At 41.6% G+C, this 3,311-nt stretch overlaps 1 long non-coding RNA gene across 1 annotated transcript; it reads right to left on the bottom strand.

Annotated features, from left to right (window-relative positions):
- Positions 1 to 865: 865 nt before the first annotated feature.
- Positions 866 to 1,316, bottom strand: LOC138853299 (uncharacterized). The gene is made up of 2 exons (XR_011392506.1): positions 1,267 to 1,316; positions 866 to 1,114 (listed from the first exon to the last, which is right to left on the bottom strand). It is a non-coding gene; the product is annotated as an uncharacterized lncRNA (long non-coding RNA).
- Positions 1,317 to 3,311: the final 1,995 nt, after the last annotated feature.

Raw genomic sequence — 3,311 nt, 5'->3', positions numbered from 1 at the left:
TCAGCTGGTGATTGATGTAGCTTAGAGCAGCTGGCATTTCTTCTCTTGGATAAGTGAATGTCAGTGTACAGTCGTCTGCATATGCATGTGATTCTGGGATGAGATGAAGAAGGTCGTTGAAGTAGACATTCCATAACAATGGACCCAGCACGCTTCCTTGTGGAACACTTGCCCCAATAGGATGTCTTGCTGATTCCGTTCCATTGAGAACTACACTTAGAGATCTACCATGAAGGTAGTCACTGAGGAGACAGCATAGAGCCTGCAATTCCCAGTGCTTGAAGTTTTGCTAAGAGGCCCTGGTGCCACACCCGGTCGAAAGCGCCACTTGCTCTCTCTTACTTTCCCTATATATATATATATATATATATATATATATATATATATATGTCTATATATATGTCGTGGCGAATATGTAAAACTGGTCAATTAGCAAGAACTCATTTAAAATTTAGTCCTTTCTAAAATTTTGTCTTATACGTTTTAAGATACATTTTTTCATTAATGTTAATGTAAAAATTTTTAATTTTGCACCAAAAGAATCTTAGAAAACTTACCTAACCTTATTATAACAAGAACAATTTATTTTAGTCTAACCCAACTACATATATTTTAGATTTGTTTACAGTAATTTAATACTAAACAAACACAGTGAAATTTATTTTTCTCGTTAGGTTCAGAATGATTTTGGCGAAATTATTGCATACACAAATTTTGGCTTGTCCTATATGGCAAGATGAGCGTTGTCAGTGGAACGCCTTCCTACTGAACAAAAGAAACTAATGGAAAAATAAATAAATGAAGAAATGATTTAGGAAAAACAAGAAAAATGATTTTTGAGAATTTTACTTAAAATTTAAATATAAAAAAAAATGGCCTTCAGTTCTTGTTGGGTAGGAGTAGGTATGGCCCTAGATAGTTCCTCTGATGTTATTTATGTAGGTTATCCTGGGCAGATGGTAATCCGATGTTCTGGAATCTCCTACCACTTGGATGGAGCACAAGTAGTATAGGTAAGGGCCGGTAGTTGTAGAATAATGTTAATAAGTATTATTAACATACGTCTTGCCCCTTTATCTGGCGTCTATCCTGGGAGACCACGCCAGGAACAGAGCTGACAAATAAGAGAAAATAAAACTGGTTACCCATAGTCATGATAATATAACATTTAAGAAAGAAAAAGAATGATAAATGCCAAAATCATTACTGGTAGCCAGCAAACACTAGAAAAGAACAAACAGTAATACTCCTGGTAGATCACCCCACCTGATTAGGAGAAGAGTGGAGGCGAAGTGACTCTCCAAACTTCAATCCACACCAGGTAAGGTCAATATTACCAGGAGTAGAAACTTTAACAACTCGGACACCAGGAACTAGTTTTGCCCCAGCCCGCCAGAGAGGGGGGGGTATGTGCGCGCGCAACGTAGCTTGCTAATGCTTCCTGGTTGCCCGAACAACCTTAACCCCACTTACACCTACTTTTCCCTCACAAGCGTTGCTATTTAAACCAAGATAGCAAGTTCTGCCTATTCGGCACGACATATATATATATATATATATATATATATATATATATATATATATATATATATATATATATATATATATATATATATATATAATACAAAAAAAGGGTCATTCCTGTCGTATACGCCGAGAGAAAGATGTTTGGCTCTGTGTTAGCGAACTGTGAATCGAGCTACCAAGACTCACAGTGTTTCAGGAACTCGAGTTTGATGCTTCACTTCAATGAAAATAAGAAAAAAAATCTAATCAAAATGGCAGAGAGTTTAATATTCCGGGAGGTAGATGTGGCAACGTTGCCAGGATTACTGCAGTTATTAACAGTTGCTAACAGTCGTTACTCTCATTAATAGTAGTTAATACACCTACCACCTGAGGAAAATTACTTTTAATTGGCGTATAATGACGAAGATTTTGGTGATGTGTGAGTGGCACAGGAGGTGGAGAAGAAGGAAGAGAAGGAGGAAGAGGAAGACGAAGAGGAGGAAGAGTAGGAAAAGGAGGAGGAGGAAGAGGAGGAGGAAGAGGAGGAAGAAGATGAGGAAGAGTAAGAAGAGTAAGAGGAGGAAGAGGAGGAAAGGAGGAGGAGGAAGAGGAGGAAGAAGATGAGGAAGAGTAAGAAGAGTAAGAGGAGGAAGAGGAGGAAAGGAGGAGGAGGAGAAGGAAGAGGAGGAGCAGGAAGAAGAAGAGGAGAAAGAGGAGGAAAAGAGGGAAGAGGAGGAGGAGGAGGAGGAATAAGAAGAGGAGAAAGAGGAGGAAAAGGAGGAAGATGAGGAAGATGAGGAGGAGGAAGAGGAAGAAGAAGAAGAAGAGGAGGAGAAAGAGGAGGAAAAGGGGAAATAAGAGGAAGAGGAGGAGAAGGAGGAACAAAAGCAGGAGGAATAGGAGAAGGAAGAATAAGATGAGGAGGAAGAGGAGGAAAAGGAGGAGGAAGAAGAGGAGAAGGAAGAGGAAGAGCAAGAGCAAGAGGAGGAGGAGGAAGAATAAGAAGAGGAGGAAGAGGAGGAGGAGAAAGAAGAGGAGGATGAGGAGAGAAGGAGGAGGAGTAAGAGGAGGAGGAGGAGGAGGAAGAGGAGGAGGAGGAGGAGAAGGAAGAGGAAGATGAGGAGGAGAAGGAGGAGGAAGAGGAAGAGAAGGAGGAAGAGGAAGAGGACGAGGAAGAGAAAGAAGAGGAGGAAGAGGAGTAACAGTAGAAAGAAGAGCAAAAGGAGGAAGAGGAGAAACTGAAGGAAAAAGAGGAAGAGGAGGATGAGGAAGAGGAGGAGGAGGAGGAGGAGGAGGAGGAAGAGGAGGAGGAGGAAGAGGAGGAGGAGGAATTGAAGGAGGAGGAGGAAGAGCAGGAGGAGAAGGAGGAGGAGGAGAAGAGGAGAAGGAGCAGGAAGAGGAAGAGGAGGAGGAAGAGGAGAAAGTGTAGGAAGAGGATTAGGAGGAACACGAGGAGGAGGAATTGAAGGAGGAGGAAGAGGAGGAGGAAGAGGAACAAAAGCAGTAGGAGGAGGAGAAGGAAGAGAAAGAGGAGGAGCAAGAGCTTTTTTACCACAAGACGGGCAGAAAGCAGCAACTTCACTCTGGCTGTACTCTTCTCCAGAACATCACTCCATCTGAGATCATACATACCCAGGATGACTCGAGTATGGAACACATTCGTACAGCATAATGATGTCAACGAGATAACGTCAGTTGATCAAATGAAAATGCTGGCCCACAGATGGCTCCAACTTCATCCTGTTCCCTACTTGTATGTCTCATAACAATAAAAATGCTTTCAAATGAGCTGATGTAGGTAA

The sequence above is a fragment of the Cherax quadricarinatus genome, chromosome 27 (assembly GCF_038502225.1).
Source record: "Cherax quadricarinatus isolate ZL_2023a chromosome 27, ASM3850222v1, whole genome shotgun sequence".
In the NCBI taxonomy this organism is placed as follows: domain Eukaryota; kingdom Metazoa; phylum Arthropoda; class Malacostraca; order Decapoda; family Parastacidae; genus Cherax; species Cherax quadricarinatus.
This window is presented reverse-complemented; position numbering and strand designations above follow the sequence as displayed.